The sequence below is a fragment of the Hetaerina americana genome, unplaced genomic scaffold (assembly GCF_022747635.1).
Source record: "Hetaerina americana unplaced genomic scaffold, ioHetAmer1.1.p SCAF_10, whole genome shotgun sequence".
Classification (NCBI taxonomy): domain Eukaryota; kingdom Metazoa; phylum Arthropoda; class Insecta; order Odonata; family Calopterygidae; genus Hetaerina; species Hetaerina americana.
Genome location: NW_027286070.1, coordinates 40,328,263 through 40,349,883, shown reverse-complemented (window position 1 = coordinate 40,349,883; position 21,621 = coordinate 40,328,263). Strand labels below are relative to the sequence as shown.

The window sequence follows — 21,621 nt, the reverse complement described above, 5'->3', positions numbered from 1 at the left end:
ACGAACCCCTGTAGAAAAGATCAGTGTAGGTGTAAGTTGTAAGCGGTATTGTAGCTTGAGCTGCCAGGGTTTCTAACTTGAAGGTCCGAGTTTGATTCCTGTTGACGCCTCTGGGTAATTTCAGCTTCACCAAAACCGTGTGATTTTTCGTGTACCGGGTCTTCCTAGGAAACCAGTAATGGTTAGGTAGGTGAGACAGGGAAATGATCTGGCCACCCTTAACTGATATGCGGAGTCCACAAACGCCAAGGTTGTATCAGACGAGCTCCACTCTAAAACCAACTTCCCGATTGAATGCTATGGTTAAAACGAATGTTTTCTATAAATGAAACATGAAATTCACCGTGTCCAGTTTGGTAAATTCAAATCAACATGTTGGACACGATACTAAGACTAATGTTTTCAGAGTTTATAAATTCAGAGCAAAAGTAATACTTTCTTAATTACACCGTAGAGGTTATCTGGGTCACTAATTCTATAAATAGGGTTCATCATAGCACAAAAATATCGTGTGTCACAGTTCTGTCTTCACTTTGTACGGTTCCCATTGCGCAAAGAGAGCAAACGCAACCGCAACCCGGCCGTGGGCTCGTGGATCGCGACCTCATCGCACAGTACAGTGATAATACTGCTTTCATGATAATTTTAAGACATGCGGTCAGCAAAATATATAGTAATCTGAGTCACAAAAAGCTGTGAATGTATAGGAAAAGTGACAGTTTAAGTAAAATCATCAGTGGAGAGAAAATTTGAACGAGGCGGTTTCTGGAGATTCATTTTCTTCCACAGAACCTGCGTTACTCACTAAAAAAATAAATTTTAATAATATTATTGTTTAGTGGTCTGCCATTTTCAAGGTAATAATATAAAATAAGCGTAATGTCACATGGACATGTAAATTCAACGTTACCTTGAATTGTACAATTCCTTTCATAATATTAACCTTCAGAATTAAAATAATCAAACTAAGGGCAGTCGGTCTATCAACAATACAGTGCATGTAGAAGCAGTCAGTATCATAACGTTAAAAAAATCTTGACATAGCCCCAGTGAAAAAATTTCCCAAAAATTCCACATCCGTCTGGTCAACGCGAAGTTTCTAACAAGGCGACGATGCAATGGTCTTCACCGCTAAAAGAAAGGTCTTTACCGCATTGCGGCTGTTTGGCTTTTTTTCGATATTCCATTTAAGTTACACTACCATGCACTTAAATGTCCGGGTATTGCTTAACACTGATTTTAAAAACACCACATAATTCAACGTACCCTTTATATCTCCTGTACGGCGTTTTGTTTCCTCGTAGATGCTTTGCACATTCTATCCAGATAAGGATAAAGGGCTTCCGCTCGCATTCGCCCAAATTCAGAGCACCGCTACGTACACAGACGCGCTTGGAGGTCATTGACCTACCGCAAGAGGGTCCACAGTCCACTAAGCGATTTCATAAAGGACTCCAGAAAAGAAAGGAGGAGGGATGGAGCGACAAATGGGGGGATCGGGGTAGAATTGTTGCACAGGGAAAACTCCCCCCTCAAGCAGATATTTCTCGGGAAGAATGAGTCCGCAAATCGATACCCCAGCTCCGAGGGATCCTCTCCGACTGAGAGTGCGTTACCGTCTTCACTTCCCTTCATTATTTCCCTGATGGAAAACATTCGAAAGAGGGAAATCGAGCGTGAAATCAAACGTGCTTTCAAAATAGTAATCATCGGAGTTCAGTTTTCCCTCCTTCAGATTAGATATGCTGTTTAATAAGTACACTTTGAATTAATGTGAGAGGGAATAGGTGAATTGTTTACGGCAGCAATTTAGGGAAATAAGCTAGAAAAAACTTTTACCAACAACTTGTGAACAAGATAATCGAACAAAAGGCACAAAAGACCTATTAAACTGTGAAGGCCGTTCCTTTCTGTAATTTTCTAATATTTGCAATAACGAACATCCACAAACTCACCTTATTAGGCTAACTTTCCTTTCTTATATTTTATTTCGCATTCCTTTCCAATCGGTAAAGAAATTTCACGGAATTAGTCGACGGAAAATTAAAACGGCAAGAAAAATATTCGACCCTGCCAGGATTCGAACCTGGAATCTTCTGATCCGTAGTCAGACGCGTTATCCATTGCGCCACAGGGCCCTTGTTGAAAATAACATAACATTTTAACGGGCAATTTCTGAGACATTAGTCTATTTCGCGATTCTTATTATGAGTTACGGTCTCTGTGAATATTCTGCTGATGAGAGTTATATTTTTTCAAAACGATCTATCAAAGGGGACTAATCGTATAAATTAAAAGAGCGGTATGTCTCTTCATACATTAACTAGGCAATTATTTACATTGTTTGCCAACTAAATAATTACTAAGCAAATGCTAACCTATATTATATGCATCAACACACCTATTAGCTAATAATAATAAAGAAGAATAAATTCTACGTACTTGTATAGCTGTCTAATAGAGGATTGCCATTCCGTCGCCCGTGCGTGGCTGAAGATAAAACTTCGCGCGCGAGACTTTCCTCGGTACCCTTGATTGGACATGTAGACAGATTTCCTTGACTCGGGGTCAAAATCGCTCGTCGATCTCACTTCTATCTCGTGATGCGCAGATGTTTATTCCGAGTCGCCGCCGTTTAAGGGAACGGTCCCTCAGTTCCTCCATACGAATCGCATCATCATACCAGTCGTACTGCGCCCCACGGGTCATAAAGGAGTCATGCTCCCCTGCGGCCGCCTTCGCTGAGCGCTACGAGAATGGGATCACGTCATGAGAGCCATCGCTTCAGTTCCAGTTCGGAGCCGGGTTTCAGTGAGGGCATTTTTGGGACTCGCTTTTTTTTCTTCTCCGAGCACTGACCTCCAAGGAACAAACGTACTTATGGGCTTTGAGGCGTCACTATGTCCTTCAAAGTCGAGTGAAGACACGAATCAGAGGAAACATTAACGCCAACGAATTTGCTCGGAGTGTTAAGGATTTGACCTTATCGTGAACAATCTATTTATAGTGAATGGGATTTAAAGGGTGATAACCTCAGCGTTTGGGATAGATTTGAGCATCGTTACTTTTCGGTAAACGCGTCGGAGACCTTATCGAACCATAAGAATGAGGAAACAACAAGCTACGATTCCTGATGCATTCCTTTCAGGGAAAATTTGTTGAAGGCAGAGAATGTTGCATCAAAACACAATGAGGAACTACAACCCTAATTTACAGTTATGAACTGTAAAGTAGCTCGTTTTTTATAAAATGAGAATGAGTTTTCGTAACTTTTCTATTTGCTATTTAAAGCCCGGCTTCATACATTTACCGTCAGAGTTGCCGTTAAAATTTAAGTAGAAAAAATGCTACGGAGTTGTAAATTTGCAAATTTATCATTGACTTAAAAGGGATCAAAATCAACATTCGCGTAGATAACTGTGGCTTGCTCTGAAAGAAGAGTCGTAGATATAGGTTAACGGACCTTTAATTTTACTTTGTTCCTCTATGCGAAAAATTTAAAAATTATTCTAAACATCTACCCCTACAATCATAATGCAAACAATTTAATATCAAATGCGTCCCTATTGACTGAATGTAAACATCTAGCGGAAACAGCTCTCATTAGTGTCTTAATAGAATCGGCTCTCATTAGCTCCCATCAGAGTTTGACAGGTTCAAGACAGGAGCCAAGTAAAAGAGAAAATCTTTTCAAAAAACATCACACTGTTTCGGTAAAGAATCATCTTATAACATGCCGTGCAAACATTTTAAAGCGAGATAGATATGAAAACGATTTGGAAACATTTGATTGACGCATAGTATGTTAAATATTAAATTTGATACAAATGCGTGTAATATGATGCCTTCGAATTTGAAAATCAGAAAGATGCTTGGGTATTCTCCATTACTCTAGGTACTCTTTACTACAGCAAGGATAACCCAAGAAATTTTAACAAATCACATCACTGACGCTCCGTAACTTTTGAAGAACCTCTTTGCCTACCCGTCAATTAAGAATATTCCCCGTAGAAGCCTACTTCCAAATCTCACCGCAGGATTTGAATAGTGCGACTGAAATAATTTTGTCTAGTACCTTTATTACGGCATCATTTTAATATATTTACTCTCATCCCACAAAATTAATTTGCAGAGCCTATCGATGTGAATCCGCGACAGCGTCCTCATAGCAAGAATTTACGACACCAGGGGTGGCATTTGAATTTGCCGCCCCTCCTTCAACAAAAAAAACCGACACTTTCATTTTCTAGATGATGAATGAAGTCTCATGAGTCAAGTTGAAGTTTATATCGGGAGTAAAGAAAGCTGATAAAGGTTTCAAGAAGTCTGGCTGGTTTACTGGCAAGAAGTACTCCCCTTGCATACTTAAAATTTGAAGAAATTGAAAACAACGGGCAATGAAAAAAAGTCTTGCCTATTTTCTGTAGAGAAAAAAGTTATCCGGCATTTTTTGTTAATTCTACGTATTAGCAGTCCAAAATTTCTATTCGAGGAGGACCCCCCGTTGCCTCTCTACAGATCTGCAAAGATCGTTTTCCGTTCCCCATTAAATTTCTTGCCGTCCCATGTTCCAAATCTCATTGTCCGACGCTGCGATATCGGAGCTTACGAATGACGTCGACGGGTATCGTAGAATCCAATGTTACTTCAAAGTCATCGATGTAAGTATTCATCCCTAGAATATTAGGGATAGTTGCATCCTTGCGCGCGACGCGAAAAAACATTTGTTTATTTTTATTACTTACACATGGGGCTTGCACTAGTCCCATTCCACCGAGCTACTAGTATGATGGTACGTAGTATCTGAAGTAAGTGCATAGCACCCCCTGTGGGCGCCGTGGCTTAGTTGGTTAAAGCGCCTGTCTAGTAAACAGGAGATCGTGAGTTCGAATCTCGCCGGTGCCTAATTTTATTTTTTCTTTCGCAACGGAAGAGTGGTTGAAAACAATTTTCAAACATTATCACGATGGGTGCTCCGTTCTTCTTCTCTATCTTTGGCTCAAATCGCTAAAATATATCTTCCACTACGCCGTGCGGTCTCTTTCCCACTCTTTTTCTCAGTTTGCCAATTTCCTCGCGGTTCTACCGGTCGAGTCTATTTGTGGCTCCACGCAACCTGAGGGCGCCACAATGGCTGGTTTCAACTTGACCGAGGGGAAACTTGAAGTAAAGCCTATTTTGACGACTCACCTCTTCTCAGCTCGTTTTATTAAAAACGAGATAAACAGGAATTATAGCTAACTGCAAATGTATATACGTTATTGGTAAACAAATTATCCATGTCCTGGAAATCGATAGAAGACGAGCAGTCTGAATAAACCGCAGAAACTGTTGGTAAATTTCCTAGGCGACCATAATATGTGAAATATTTGCAACGGTTTTTATTGCATAGCTAACTTATATTTGGCAAATTGATATCCATTAATATTCTATACAGTCCTTGATATCTAACCTCACTAAATAAGCGTAGGACTATTAACACGCATGAGTGGGTAAACCAAGGCTAAATGTAACTCACTCCAGGGGTAGATCACAAAAGGGTGGGAAAAATAATATGTGAACTTCCTTCCATTTGGACTCAAAAGATGAATCAGCGGCAAAAATTTTAATATGTGTATTTTCGTATGACGGAGACATTCGCGTGTGAGTACGCTGGGAGCAAACTGCCCCTAACGTGTTAAATGGCGCCCATAGTATGTTATGTTTGTACGAATAAGTATTTAAGTAGATAAGTGCATCATTATCTCCTCTTCGATCCAAGCAATAAGCTATCGCAAAAATGAAGAAAATGATACCTGGTGAGCAATAATTTTAGCAATTAATGAACATCGTTCGGCCTGCTTAATTTTTCTCTATCCTGAAATATGTGATGAACAAATGCAATCTTGTCACAAAATGAATTATTTAATGCCATTTACAAAGAAGGCGGGAATGAAACAATCACTGGTTATATGTACTTTGACCTTTGGTATATTTATTCCATTGTGCTACCTCCAGTAAATAGGTTGATAATTATTTATTTCCTACCAAACGCATCAACGAAGCCATTATATGACAATTCAAAGCGATCTTGCTTATTGAGTAGATTTCTCCTCCTCAATCTACTTTGGAGTCTCGTGCAAATTATAAAGATAAGAGACTTTCATGACACCAAAATTAGTTAGCCATTCAATCAGATATCATGTGGGTGCCCAACAAACAACATCAATACGCGTTAACAGCTATTCAAGAAATTAGGCACATCGATGCCGTATTGAAACGTGAAGAGATAGAAAACTTCAGGTGGTGCGATTGTACCACTCCGTTTGAAGTGAAGAACATGAACTTTTGGGAGTGCCATTTCGGAACGGTGAGGCCGTAAAGTTTAATGTTTTATCCCCGGCGCCAGCTCATCACTGGTGACTCGAGTTACAGAAATCGACCCCTGAGATACTCTCTGAGTTGAGAGCTGGAGTTCAATATGCTTAAATTTTAAATCGCCCAAGGGTTATATAGCGACAAGAAAATGAGTAGGGCATCGCTAACTTCCTGAATACTCCGTGAAGTGGAATGCAAAATGGAAAAGAAATCTGGTATAATATTGGATTTTTTTCAATTATTGATTTGGTGATTTTAAGCACTAGATTTATTTTTAAGTGATAGTCGAGGAGCAGAGGCCATTACACTTTCACCATCGGATCGTCGCGTCAGAATGTAAACAAGCTAGATTCTCGGCAAACAATCAGCGGTGGAAGATAGGGTTACGATCAATAAGATAAAAATACCCCAAGGACGATGGAGATGAATTCTTGATAAGGTACTCTTTGTTCATTATGTTGTATTCATTGTTTTCGTCGACGGAACATATTTTTAAAGAATGAAGCAGTAAAGGAGCCAGGTAAAGTCATTTGATTAAATTTATCAGCCTGCACCGAAGGTAACTGTATTATATAAAATTATATCTGGATATCAAACAGACAGTATGTATTAATATATTTTACCCGTGGTTTACATGTATACCATGTTTTCTGCCAAACGAAATGCAACGCCATCTGCTAGTTTTAGTTAGGGTTTAGGTTGCGATTTAGTTTGCATAATCATTTCAGCTTGACATCCATTGTAACAAGTCCATTGCGACGCTTTTGTTTTTTCAGTTCGCGTTCATAGAGAAATAATTGGAGCAGAAAGCCTTTCTATCGCCTTTCTTGGATCCAATATGCATTAATTTCGAAAGATAGCTCACGAGTGATCATACAATAATCTAAAGAAAACTTGAAGAACGAGCAGAAGTAATATAAAAGCTATAACTTACTTTCTGACCTTCTTAATCCCAATATCAAAACAGTGCACGATAGATACATCAACTGAAGCATACTCAGGTGTTGTTCTCGCAGATAGAGCTCGTTGTAGTTATATGGCAATTATACAAAATTAGTCTCTAAGGAAATAAATAATCAAGGAAAGCTGTAGAACCAAGGAAGCAGAACAACAGAACGAAATACTAGGTTCTAGAATAAGAATATTTAGTAAAGCAAGAAGAAAGATGGATTATATTGTAGACACAGTTTAGCATATATTTCAGCATAATTATCCTATGATTTATGTCTTGGTGTTTAAGATGACACTTAGCAAAACATCGGACATCCTTTCTCGCAGATCAAAATTACAAAACACATTATCGACAGCTACATGAGAGTCACATGAATTTTCGACATGTGCTCTCTCTGATAATCGACAGAAAACCATCGATTCACAAATACACATCGGAGACCGATTATTTAATAATGATAAGTTCTATGTCCTCTCACTGTGAGGACGTAGCAACAACCAAAGGGTCACTAAGGTTTAATATTCTCAAACGGACTAAGGTAAGCACAGTGTGAGTATAATGAGTATTGAGTAAGTATACGAGTAGTGGTAAGTATGCAGGGAATTAACAGGAATGTGAAGGTACCAATCTGCTTTTTGTAAGTGACTTCCAATATTGGCTTTCTGAACTTGCACTCATATGCATATTTCAGCTATCCTAAAATTAATAATGTCAATTTTGGAGCATTTAATTTCGTGGATTGATCAGTAAAAATAATAATTATTTTGTATAGTTAACTAACTTTTGAATATTAATAATCTTATAACCTTTCATCAACGAAATTTATGATACAAAGAATACTATTGTTTCTGTAAGTATATCTCCTTCATTAATTTTTTGAATCCGTAAAATGTACATCGCTCTTCCACTGTGTTTCATGCATAATCATCTGAAGAGGATTCTCTTGTCACTTCCCATGAAAGTCTATGCATTATGAGAATACATGTGCTATGTGTGAACAAAGAAGGCAGGACTCGGACATATATCTAGAACACCAATTAGAAGTTTTTTTGATCGTCGACGACATTTGCACCCCGCAAAACCAAAAACCCTGAATAGATTATTTTGATAAAATTATAATCCCGATGATGACAGAAAAGTCATAAAATTATACTAGCATCGAAGAGCACATAATCAGGTACAGTATTTTCCTGTGAAATTATCTATTTAGTACTATACAACAGTTATCCTTCAGTTTTAGCTTGGCATAGATTTTCAACGATTTCTGGATTTGTTATATACTTGCGATTTTAGCAGTTTTTTCATTCGAGAAACCATTTTTGACGCTTGGCATCATTCCCCTCGACTCTTACATCTGCACGGTTCCTCCTTATCATCCTGCGCGCTACTATCCTTTCACATTTCCTTGTTGCCAACTGACGATATCTCATTTGTTATCTCCACCATCTCTCAATCTTCCCTAGCGCTCCGTCAGCGTTCTCGCTTAATAAGTAATATCTAATATAAAAAAAGAAATAGACCAACTCTCTATAAGTACATTCACTTCCTGTAATCCGGGTGGGGATCAATGATAACAAAAGTAGACACCCATCGCTTAAATTGTCCCATTTCTTCTCAATATCTTCCAAGATCCTCGACTTGCCATCAAGTAAATGCTTCTCTCCCCATGTTAAATGATACGCGAGGAAGAATTTTAACCAGTGAATACCTTACGCTTTTTATTCTAGATATCATTAAGTTTGCCAACACAAGTTAAACAATCCCTAGACTACTCGTAATGAGTAACTTTCTCTTGCACTTCAAAATTGCGCTGAATCAACTTTTCAAGTTTCGAAATTTCTTCCTACCGTTACAATTCACTTCCATTTATATTAACCTCCCTGCAATCATTTACACCATAAAATGCACCACACTCACTCACCAACTCTAAACTATTATGTAATACATCCTAAATACACTACCTCCAACAATCCCCAACTCGAATTCATCCCATACGATATCACCACGTGTGCTCGCTATTGCTTTCATGCCTTAGTTCTCTCTTTTTTGCCCTTTTAAGCTATTTCCCAGATATGATTATTTCTTGTAGAATCAATCCGCATCATTTCTGGTCCTATCTTTTGTATTATTTCCTAACGACACTATTTCCTTCGCAAAATTTTTACATTTAATCATTTCTCTTTTATAAACGCAACACGGCATATCTGAGCTTCCTTGCCTTTAGCTTCTATCATCCTCTTACATTCTTTTCTCTGTACATGCACAAAAATCTTCATAGCATTATTCAACCAGATATTAAATTTTATTTCCCCGACCATCCAATTTTAATATATTCTTAGAGTTCATTCAACAGTCACTCCTTTCAAACTTTCCCAAGCACCATCCACACTACCGTTTACGAAATTCCTTTCTCATTTCGCGTGATCCGATTCTAGCTTATTCTTAAATGTTTCATACTGCATTATTAATTTTGGTCTTATAATTTTCCATATCTTCGAGCATTTATTTTTTGTGATCTGTCATTCATTTGAGGTGCTTTGTGGAGGGCACTTTAAGTGAGTACGCCGTTCGTCGGATGGGACGTTAAGCTACGGATCCCTTGGCGCCTTTCATAAAGAGTAGGCTAATGCTGACACCGGGTTTCTCTCCACCCTTCATCCTTTCCTGTCCATCCCTAATGGCGCAAATGACCTCAGCAGTCGGTCGCCTCCCCTAAATACTACTACTGGTAACCCCTGACCACAATTCCAAATCATTCTCATCAATTTAAACTAAAAATCTTTGCGATTTTTTCACATACGCATAGGATATGCATATCTCGACCATTCGACTCGTAGTCATTTCATTCGTCAACTATTTTTCAAAAACTATCACATTTCAACAGTGCAATAGGACATGAGAATATTATCTGCTAGATTGGTGCCACGGCTCTTGACGCAGAATCACAAACTTATCAGAATGGGAAATACCGAAAAATGTTTAACCCGTTTTAAGAGCAAGTAACATGATTTTCCCTACCGATTTGTGGCCAAAGATGAAACTAGGGTCAACTACTAAACCCCTGAGACAAAACAGCACTCAAAGAAGTGGAAACATGTCGATTCACCACCATCAAAGGAAACCAAAGCAATACGGTCGTTCCCTATCGGCTTTCCTTTCTTGTTAGGTCAAGATTTCATATTTTATTCCTAGTTTTAAGTTCCTCCTTCACGCAAACCATAATTTCACTTCAGCTATAGTTCTTTATTTCAATGCCATGCATGCTTCTTATGTTCAATGACCGGTGAAGGTGAGACTTCACTCACCGGGACGGTTTATGCGTGTACTTTCCCGTTCGGGCAGTGAATGAACATTTCGGGTCGGCCGGAAAGGTGATGTCTTCAGTTTTCTGGGATGCGAGAGGGATTCTGGTAAAATATTTGCTTTCCATTGATCAAGCAATAACTGGACAATATCACGCTAACCTCACGGACCAACTGCAACAAAAGATACACGAAAAAGGCCTGGTTTGGCAAGAAAGAGTCATCTTTCATCAGGACTATGCACACCCACACACGTGTTGTTTCACACAAAAAACTAAAAGACGAAGTAGAAGGGTCTTTTGCAAAATCCAAATTTCTAGATGGAATCAAGACTACGGAGTGTCGCCTGGCCAAGTTCATTAGTGTACACGGAGACTACATTGAAAAATAAAAAGTTTCACTGAGGTAAGTCGTATTTTTCTATTCCATTCCGAGAACTTTTCAAATTACCCTCGTAAGTCAAACCTATTATGGGTACACGCACCCGAAGAATATGCTGATAAGCCTTAAAGAAGAATATAAAAATAGACATGTAGCAGGAAATGCTTTCCAAGCGTGAGACGTGTTACTACGCTTCAGTTGGCCACGTTTAGAATATACGACAAATATTTGTGAACCATGGTAGAAAACATTTAAAGAATTCGGAAAAGTTTCAGGGAATATCTGCTAGAAATATCAAAAATTACTACGATAAGAGAATAAATGCGATGGATATGTTGGATGAGGAAATACATTTGGAATCCCTTGATTAATGAGGAGAGGAGGCAAGACAGACTTGAGAAAAGTACAAGACTAGTGAGTTTCCTTGAAAAACAAAATGATACATGCACATTGATGCATCAAATCATATTAGTATATTTGAATACCGAGATAAAAGACGGTAGATAGACACCATCACCAAAAGATTCAAGTATTCGCTCTTCCCTTGCACGATACGCATTCATAATGAACTTGAGTCCACGTGCCCGGATATATTTATTTAAAGACAAATATTTAATTAGTTATTCAATTATTGCCTTATGCATATAGGCATGTATGGGTGTATGTATACGAGACTTTTTGCTGTAATTTAATTCGTATTAATTCAACTTTACGCCTAATAGCTGTGCATTCACTACAGCTGATGCCCTACCATCCCCCGCCACACGGCCTTCACTGCGAAGCAAATTCACAAAATAAGGGCTGCTTTCTTATATTGGCGGGTCAGGACGAAGTTGTATGCTTGCAATGTCGTCTATAAATTATCCCTGAAGCCACTGAATTTATTTTTTTTATTCAGAAGTCGCTTACTTGTCGCTGAATGTAGATAACAATGCTGGAGAAAATCCTTGCTCCCGCCAGTTGCTAAGGTGTACTGTGACTCGATTTTTGTGGGTAAAAGAATCATCATCTTTATTGAATTTATATTACCATTCGTGAGTCCTTCAATCTTTCCCTATAAAATCCAAGAAATTGCAAGGTTTGCTTTTAGTAAGTCTCATCTCTCACTATACTACTGTTCGAGTTTCGCTATAATATATCACGTGGTATCATTTCCATAGTCGATTAAAGCACCGCACTATTGTTTACTTAGAAAAATGGAAAAAATGAGTACCATACGGTGAATAAAAACTTCTATTTAAAAGTCTTTTCACCAATCATAGCCGAGTTCAATGAAGTTCATGGTACATCTGCTCCTGTGTTTGCAGCTGTTTAGAAATGGGTAAATGAGTTTAAACGTGGCCGTATATCCACAAATGATGAACATCTTTCTGGACGCCCAGTGGAAGTGACTTCCTCTGAAATGATTGAAAAAATCCACGATATAGTTTGAGTGATTGATGAATCAAAGTTCGCAAAATAGATGAAGCCAAAAGCATATCACTAGGTACAGTGTTTTCAATCTTGCACGAAAAATTGGGTGGCGAAATAATCTCGACAAAATGTGTGGCGCATCTGCTCTCTGTGGAGAATAAAGGTAATCGTGTGGTCGATTATACTTGTTTGGCGTTTTTCTGTTGCCATCCTGACAGGTTTATGTGTCCATGCGTAACTGTGGACGATACATGGTTACACTAATACACCCCAGAAACAGAGGAACCGTCGAAATAATGGGTTTCTAAAACCGATCCGGCTCCGAACAAGGCGAAGGCGGTGAAATCGGCTGACAAGGTGATGACCGCAGTTTTTTGCAATGCACAAGGAATCAACTACATCAATTGGATGCAAAAAGGACGAAAAATAAATGGAGAGTAATGTGCATCGCTATTGCTCCGGTAGAGCGAAGAGGGGATCAAGATGGTACGGTGGCCAATGCACTGGCTTTCCACCCAGAGGGCCCGGGTTTGAATCCTGGAGACGGGAGGTTCTTTCAGTGGTATCCCAATTCCTATTTGAGGTGCTTTGTGGAAAGCACTTTAAGTGAGCACGCTGTCCGTCGGATGGGACGTTAAGCTGAGAATCCCTTGGCGCCTTTCATTAAGAGGAGGCTAATGCCGACGCCGGGTTACTCTCTAACCTTCCTCCTTTCCCATCTATCCCAAATGGCGTAAATGTCGGTCACCTCCACTAAAGTTACTACTGCTCCAGCGAAGAAATCAGGAAAAAACGTCCTCGCGTGGTAAAGAAAAAATTCTATTCCATGAAGACTGCACCTGCGCAGTTCCTATGGCAAAAATTACGGAATTAAAGTTTGAATTTAAAAAATCCAACGTATTCACTAGATTTATCCCAAGTAAATTTTTATTTCTAAACTTGAAAAAATAGACCGGGGTAAAACGATTGACGTTGAGCGAGGTCATCGCCAACATAGGTGCCCATTTCGAGGACCTTCCGAAATCCTATTTTTTGGACAGCTTCAAAATGTTGGAGAAACGCTGGGAAAATTGTCTTGAGCTCAAAGGAGATTATGTTGCAAAACAAAATAATCCCAAAAAAATTTGTTTTTCTATTTTTTCCTAGGGACTAACTTGACGACCCTCGAAAGTACACAACGGCTTCTGACGCAGTAAAGTTAAATCAGTTGTCTACCAAGAATATTTTCTTTCTATGTGTTCATGCAAAGAAAATCCCTCCTTTAGAAATACAACACAAACCATAGTATGGAATCTTAATTTGGAATATAAATACAATGCGTGTTTACCGCTTCATACATTTTACTGGAAATAAGATCTGTGTGGGATGGTGGGAGGGAGAGGATTTGAATTACTTTATCCTTGACCTTATGAACATTTTCTGCACACAAAATTTAAAGACCCCGTTGGCCCTGAATGTGTGTATCACCTACTTACCAAAGCCTTTCTTCCAGAGTAAACATATGTTGACAAACTGATGTCCCTAACAGAGCTTCTGAACGGAGAAATATACATTCAGCTGGGTCAGCTTTAGAATTTACCTCGAACTTCGGACGTTGGGTTTTATGCTAGCTATTTAATTTACTAAAGAATTTCCACATTAGGGAATCCACAACCAGACCACAAACTTTGAAAATTATATGATAAATTAGTCAAAAACACAACTTGAAATTAGAGAATATCTCATAGTCATAAGAAGTTAAACATTGCAAAAGAATGCATTCATAAACTGGTTATGATTACATACCTTCACAACCGAAATGAGGAAAACGCCGGGGAAAATGTGACAAAATTATGCAAGAAGAAATGGTGATCGAAGTCTAAGAAAACACTGGATTTCTGTATGAAAATCATGATAAATACGAAAACATTACTATCTCACTCCAGCTGTCGGCTGTAGAGTTTATGCTGTATACAATTTGAAAATATTTAAGGAGATTAAAATGGAAAGTTATAATCCTAAAGAGCATGTGACGCTATTCGTTATCAATCCCACCCAAATCATAGAGTAAATCTAACCAGTAATATTCCGCGCAGAAAGAGAGTGGACGAAAAAACAAGAAGTTGGATGATGGGCTTCATAGCAAGAGGTTGCGTGAGTACGTGAATGAGCATAATGATAAGTTATAACGAGGTTTGATGTTTCGAAAATGATTCTACTCAATCAGCTTCTCAAAAAACAACCAAACAAAACAGATCACTTCAATCGCGAACACACCAAGATCTCACAACGTAGTATTACGAAAGCTTAAGAGCTTAAGTCGTACCTGTTCAGACATTTTATTGGTCTCTTAAGTCTTATGTCTTCCCAGTTCGAATAATGAATCTTGGCTCTTCTGTCTAATGCAGTCGCCAACACGTACTTCGGCAATCACCTACCAAGCTGCAAAGATATCAGTTGAGTGCGGGAATTGGGACACATCTGGCGTAGCAACAAGTAAATAAAATTTTTTGGTGATATTTACACATTACTAAAAACCATGGCAACGGAGTTTTCGAAAATATGTATTTGGACCTTCTTTTCTTCTTTTAACCTAAAGATAAAGAAAAACGATGGCCAACGGAGGGATGAAAGTTTATTCCCGGAGATTTTATTGAGATATACCGCGAGCGCCAATTTTTATGTCAAAGCAATCGATGAAAGTGTCTTCGTGAAATTGTTTAACGGCAGGGATATGTCGATTCAATTACAGCAGAACTAATTATTCCCTAAAAACAGCTGTTTTCTGGTACCAATACAAAGATAGTAAAATTCAAAACTGCGGTAACAAATCGAAATCTGCGTCTACATTCACAGTTAATTCCTTAAATTTAGTTTATCCTTTCGTATCCTGACTAGATAAGGCATGGGCCCGCACGTATTTGTTTCTTCTAAACGTATTTATTCCATTTATTACAAATTTTTTCCTCATTCAGTAGCATTCATTGCATAAAAGCAACATCCCCGACGAAAAAAACATTTTTTCTTGCAAAAAAAACAGTTTTTCCTTGCAAATATGCTCTAAACTCAAGAACAGGAAGTCACAAATATCTGTAGATATTTCAAGCACATTTGAACTAGCTAATGGTCCGTCTATTAATCTTGAAAAAACATTGTGCCTCAAAAATTCAGCCTCCCACGATTAGTCTTGCCCTTCTGCGGAACTGATCGGTTGACTTGGATACTTCAGGTAAGCTTTGGACTGTCCCCAACAACTATTGCCAGCGTAGTACGTACACTATTGCATGGTCTCTTTCTTGTCTACCATACTTTAAATGGAATTCTAACGTACAATCTTGGTTTAGAGTAAATAGACGAGATGTAAGAGAAGAAAATGAAGTTCAAACGCTACAAACTGTGAAATTATATACTCCAAGGATAATGCATTCAAATCACATTCCACATTTCAAAGAAAGTGAGACATAGACCCTTAAGAAAGACATCCCTCAAATGCTTGACTAGGTTTCCCACGCTCATACCTTTCATACTTTTGAAAGGATCTGCGCTTTCTTTTTCTAAGGTCATGGCGTAAATCGTAGAGCATTTAATCCCATGATATTTCTCTATATCATTCAAAAACTATTGACGTCATTCATTTTATTTTCCTAGAAGGCAATTTAAATAAAACTGAACGGACAAATACTAACTTGAACAAAAAACTTTTAATCTGTAAATAGTCTTACTTGAACATTTTGTCAGGCAAGATTGCATAGTATTTTTCGAAATTATTATAATACCTTACTATTTAGATACAATTATTTCAAAGTACTAGTTAATACTTAGTTAATTATTGAGTTTTCTTAATTTTCCGTGAAAGAACATTTGATAATATCATTATTCATGTCACAACAAATTAAGGCTGCGAAACCATCAAAATCATGTCATAAAAGTATAAATATAGACCAAACATATATTATTTCTTTGGATTGTAAAAATGTCGTAAATTATTTCAACACCCCCACAAACTCAAATGAGGCCGCTCGTCTCCAAACGCCGCAATCCATTTTAATGACATCGATGGCGACGGTGCAGAAACTAGTTCATAAGGTTATCACAATGAGTTGCATCAACAGTAAGGCGGACTAATTGCGCGCAAACCCTAACTAGGTCAACTGTAGACGGTCATCATGGTCCTTAAGTTGCTTTGTTCTCTTTTCTCCTTTTTCTAGGCACAGGATGCGGCTGCTAGTCATTCCCCATTTCCTCGGAAGTTCAGTTGTCCCGTAAGAAGCCATCACTCACCCTTAGAAGGTAGAAAGGTAATGAGCCCCAAAAACCACAACTTCGAAACTATCATTCCTCATATAACACTGTACAATGGCCTGGTGAGTACATTATTCTGACCTTGGAAGATGCCATGTCCTAATGGTATTCTCGTAATTAATCAGTTTCTAGAGTAAAATTAGAACTTTGGTTTGGATTTCTCAATGGAAAGATATTAAGTTTTTGCCCCTGGACAAAGTGAATAAGTCATCTTTATATTTATGACATTGTTTAATTGAAAGTAGGATTCCTATTATTCCTTTTCGCTGCATTTTTCCGAAGCACCTACTGGCATTCCAGTGGGGACAGCCTGGGTATTTTAAGAAACAGGCGTCCTGTACTTTAAAATGCTGCCCGCGCATTTACCAACGATTAGAAAATTTTACACTGCCAATAACTTCAAAGGACTTAGAAAAGTAAACAATATATTTTAATTCTAAGTTTCCTAGTCGGACCGTAAAATCAGGAGACACAAAGGGAGTGATTGGTATCCGATTACCATGTCATACCCTGACAAGTACGATGAAGGGTAGGAACTGAATACTGCAAAAAGTGTGTCAAAATCACTATAGGTTAATTCTGCCTTATGACGTGTGGATACACATGCTTTGGCCTTAATTTTAGGAGCATATGTGTTTGTTCCTTTTAACTGGCAAACCAAAGGTCGTACCCCTTCTACCCATTTCTTACAGAAGCTCTCATCATATGTCCTGTAATTAGAATTGTTTACACCCAAGCATTTTTTTCTGATTATGGTTGAGGCAGAAGAGTCTGATACACACGCATTGCATCAGCCAAGAAAACTGGGTCAGCAAAGGATCTGTACAAGGAAAATACTAATTGTTAATAGTGAAAAGAAAGATGGTAATGGGTTACTTGAATTCACTTCAATGGCCAAATACCTAATGGCATGCTTGTAAATGGCAATGACACCAACACCATTGATGCCAAGATATCACACATCATCTCAGGGGGGTGTGGCTGGTTAGGAGGAAAGGAAGAAGAGGGGAATGGAAAGCAATTAAGATAGGAGGGGAAGAGAAGTAACTAAATTTCCTCTAACATGTGTTCCCAATGGTGAGATAGAGAGTGAAACAGAGAAGGAAGCAATCACATTTTCCATGACACCCTAAAATAGTGAGAACAGATATGACTTTACAAGGCATAATAATAAATCAGATTTATAACAATTCATGGTCGATACAGTGTCTTAATGAAAGTTCCTATGTGGATTGTACTATATGAATACAAGATGAGGTAAAATATTCCATTAATTAATAATACATTTTCTCTTCCATCTCTTCTCTCATTTTTTAGTATAACATACCTCCTTACTATGCTCCCTTACTCTACTCTTCTTCTCTCCTTCCTTGCCAATAAGTATTTGATCGTTGCCTTTAACATACTGATCATCCATTTACAATATTTATGCAGTCTAACTTCTATCTCAGTAATCTCCTTATTTCACCTACCAGACTCTTTTGATCAATTAACAAATTCCTCATGCTTTCTGCTCTACCCTAGGCATTCTCTTCAGCACCCTCAATGTTTATTATCCAAATATTTATCCTTTAAAACCTACAACCAAATCAAGTCATATCATAAGTTACTATAAAGATTTGATCGCAAATATCATCTTGATTCCTCAATACCAAGCATCACACCAGTATTCATTCTTCATCTATTGATACCTAGCTACACAAGTGCAGTGATTGGAACTGTTCCCATATTCATTATCATACATGAGCTCTCATGAGGGATGCAGGAGAGGCCATTGCATATTCAAGTACCTCACTGAGAAAACAATGGGTAGGTAATTAGTATGTGTTAAGAATGGGGAAAGAATAAAGAGAAGGAGGATAGCCACTCCTGGAATTCTCTTCCCATCAACAAAAGTGCTGTCAGTTGTAAAACTGTTTCTGAATCCTGAATGCCTATTAATTCGGGGTTCTGCAACCTTAAAGGCAAAAGAGTTTAAAATCAAAAATTATTTCGCTTGATTAAAACTAGACAAGAGAAATAATTTCATTTCTACATGTCGCATGTATCTCCTAAAATTCAAAAAGCTAAACCAACAAATATTGATTGGATTGACCATTTATTCTAAAACTTGCACACTCATTGTGAGTAGATACGTTTTATGTGTAACTATGGCTAATGCTGAGACCTATTTTATTTCTCATCTTCATTAATCATTTATCCACAAGTGTAAAAAAGGGCCAACTAGTGACTTATTCTGATGACAACAATCATTTAATAACAGCTCCTTCTATCAGACAAGCTAAAACAGCAGCAGACAAATTTAGATAAACAGCAGTAATTTTACATAAAGTTAACTGGGCTCATTTGAACCAACTTCAGCTCAACAAAATTAAAAATCATTTTCTTCTTTTCAATCAAAACAAAGAAAATCAACTACCCAATGCTTATATTGAAAGGCTCTCATAACCTACACTGTGAAGAAACTTGAAAACCCTAGACTGGTCCAGTTACATTAATAGCCTAATAAAAACTACACTCTCGCATTTTCCCCTCAAGGAACATGCACCAATCAGCATCAACCAACATGCTATTAATTATTTATAATGTGTATCTCTTCTCCAAAATTACCTATGGCATAATCTTCCATGGTATATCAAGCCATAATCAAAGGTTTCTTGAATTGCAGTATTCAAAGTACAGGTTTATTCACATTATAGCAGGTATTGATAACAATTCGTATTGCAAGGCATACTTTGTTTGATAAAAATATCCTTAAATTTTCCTGCATTCTCATACTAGAGGCGGCTTTATTTGTTGATGCCTCTCCCAGTATATTCACTCTGAACAGCCAGGAACTCCATATCACACTCATCAATCCCTTAGATGCATCACAGAAGGAATGAATGCATCCAAAAAAAAAGCTTTTACCATACCTTTAAAATCCCTCACAATAAACTTCCCCTCACCATAAAAGAACTCAGTCGGTCCATAAATTCAAGATCAGAAGTAAAAACACCTCTTAAAACATCCTAACAACATTCTTCATAAGAATCTGTCATTAAGATGATTTTACATGAAATGTAAAGGGGGTTAAACTATGTCCCGGGTAAATATATCTTGATTGTACCTGTGTTATTTATTTGTAAGTACTTGATTTTTCTTGAAATTATATTATGTGTTTCAAAATTATTTACTAAAAGGAAGTTAATGCCACTAAGGTTGCTTTATATGATCTGGGGATAGGTGAACTCTCCAACTCTTCCTTAAACGTTAATTAAATTGAGACAAATATTGTAAATACTCAAACTAGTTAAAATGACTTGCTAAATGGCTTTTCCAAACTTGCATACTTATTACTTTACTATAAAGACAATGGGTATACTTGCCTCATAAAAGTAACGCAGGGGGATTCTTATTCTTACAACTCAATAATTTTTAAGATTTTCACTAACCCTTCCATGGACTACTACCTTGATGCGTAGGAAGGGCTTCTACATTCTGATAATCCCTAGAGCTGTGCTGGTGGAAGAAACAATAACTGCTCCTGGTAGGGTCACCCACTATGGGACTCAGTCCAATCAGCCACATGGTGTGCCCAGCAGTGGGAGAGGCAAGACTCCCAGGTCATAATCTCACAAAATACCTTGCTAAGCAAAGCCAACAGCAGCACCACAGAAGATGCAGAGGAAGACCAAAATTGTTAGACTAGGAACTTGGAATGTTGGGACAATGTTGAGGACAGGAAAATTGAAGAATATAATGCAAGAGATGGATGGAGGAAATATATTTTGTAGCTTTAATGTTTAGGGAAACATGGGAGGGAGAGTTTTTATGAGATAATGTGTAGCATTTATAAGAAGAGAGAGGAATTTTGCTGGTAGACTTTGTCAGCCTTAATCCCTATTTCAAAAAATGGAAATGCAGACGTATATGAAGACTATAGAACAGCATGTTTGATTTCCCAAGCAGCTAAAGTGGTTCTCAGGATCACCAACAAGATGATGGAGAGCAGGGCAAATGATTACATAGGGGATGATCAGTTTGGGTTCAGGAAGGGGAGAGGCATTCATGATACCATTGTAGTAATAAGGACACTACTAATAAAGAGGAACATAAGCAATCAGGATGAATTTGTCTGTTTTTTAGATTTCAAAAAGGCGTTTGATAAAGTGGATTGGAAAAAATTAATTAATACATTGCAGAAAATAGGAGTAGACTGTAGGATAGGAGACTAATCTGCAACCTGTACATGTCTCAGACTACTCAGGTGTGAGTGGGGGATGGAGAGAAGGGCAGTGTTAAGAAGAGGAGTAAGGCAGGGTGTCCATTATCACCTGTACTGTTTAACATATATTTGGAGAGAATTATTAAAAAGTCATGCGGAGAACAGGAGATAAGAATGAAAGTCGACGGGGAATTCATAACATCAATTAGGTTAGCTAATGATCAAGCTTTATTTTGTCAGTCAACCAAGAGGTAGCAAGCATTGCTGAGTGTATTGGAAATTCAATGCAATAGACATGGGATGAGAATACTAAATGTAAATGAAACAGGTTATGCAGGTTTCCAGAAAGAGAAAGGCTAAGTTAAACGTTAAAATAGGAAACCAAAAACTAGAGCAGGTGGAACAGTTTTGAATCTCGGATGTATTTTAGACCAAAATAATTTAAGTAGTAGGAACATAAGGAGAAGAAATCCCTTAGGCACAGAAGCTTTTACGAGGAGGAGAAAATCGATGACAAGGACATAGAGTAAGGATGTTAAGAAAAGGCTCATTAAAACTTTGTTAAGGGAACATAGCAATGCCCGGCACAGAAACATGATCATTGAAGCAGGATGATAGACGCAGATTGATGGCTTTTAAAGCATGGATATGGGGAAGGATGGAGAAACTGAAATGGAAAGGAAAAATGAATGCCAATCATATTGATTGGCAATGGGATGCTGAAGACT

The 21,621-nt window shown here is 37.9% G+C and overlaps 2 non-coding genes across 2 annotated transcripts; one reads left to right on the top strand and one right to left on the bottom strand.

The window, feature by feature from the left end:
• Positions 1-2,065: 2,065 nt before the first annotated feature.
• On the bottom strand, positions 2,066-2,138 carry TRNAR-ACG (transfer RNA arginine (anticodon ACG)). Its single transcript has one exon. It is a non-coding gene; the product is annotated as a tRNA-Arg (tRNA).
• A 2,693-nt stretch (positions 2,139-4,831) lies between these two features.
• Positions 4,832-4,905, top strand: TRNAT-AGU (transfer RNA threonine (anticodon AGU)). The gene has a single exon. It is a non-coding gene; the product is annotated as a tRNA-Thr (tRNA).
• The last annotated feature ends 16,716 nt before the right edge of the window (positions 4,906-21,621 follow it).